We start from the raw sequence: 392 nt of genomic DNA, 5'->3' as shown, positions 1-392 counted from the left end.
CCTGGCCCCACAAAAACCCTAAAAGATTCCTGAAAGAAACTAGTTTACTGCAAGGACTGAAGTGTTGGATTTCAGGGAATGGGGATATAGATGCCTCAGTCATGAAGCACTTGTCTCAGAAACTGAGGAATGGATTCAGGTCCCCAGAAGGAAGAGGTGGGATCGCTAAAACAAGATGGCTAACCATACCTATGAGCTGCGACTTGAGAGACCCCCACTTCAGTGAATAAATTACACCAGGATTTTCAACATCAACGTTGAGCCTCCACATGCCTGTGAGCGTGTGCACATGTACTTAAACAAGAGTATTGGTTTTCAAGGCTTACATACAGTTATAGTAATTCAAGAAAGAGTAGTCTGACAAAAGGATGGGTACACAAGTCATAAGTAAT

The sequence above is a fragment of the Acomys minous genome (assembly GCF_964271855.1).
Source record: "Acomys minous genome assembly, chromosome: 1".
Lineage (NCBI taxonomy): Eukaryota > Metazoa > Chordata > Mammalia > Rodentia > Muridae > Acomys > Acomys minous.
The sequence above is the reverse complement of the archived record's forward strand: the minus strand, read 5'-3'. Positions refer to the sequence as shown.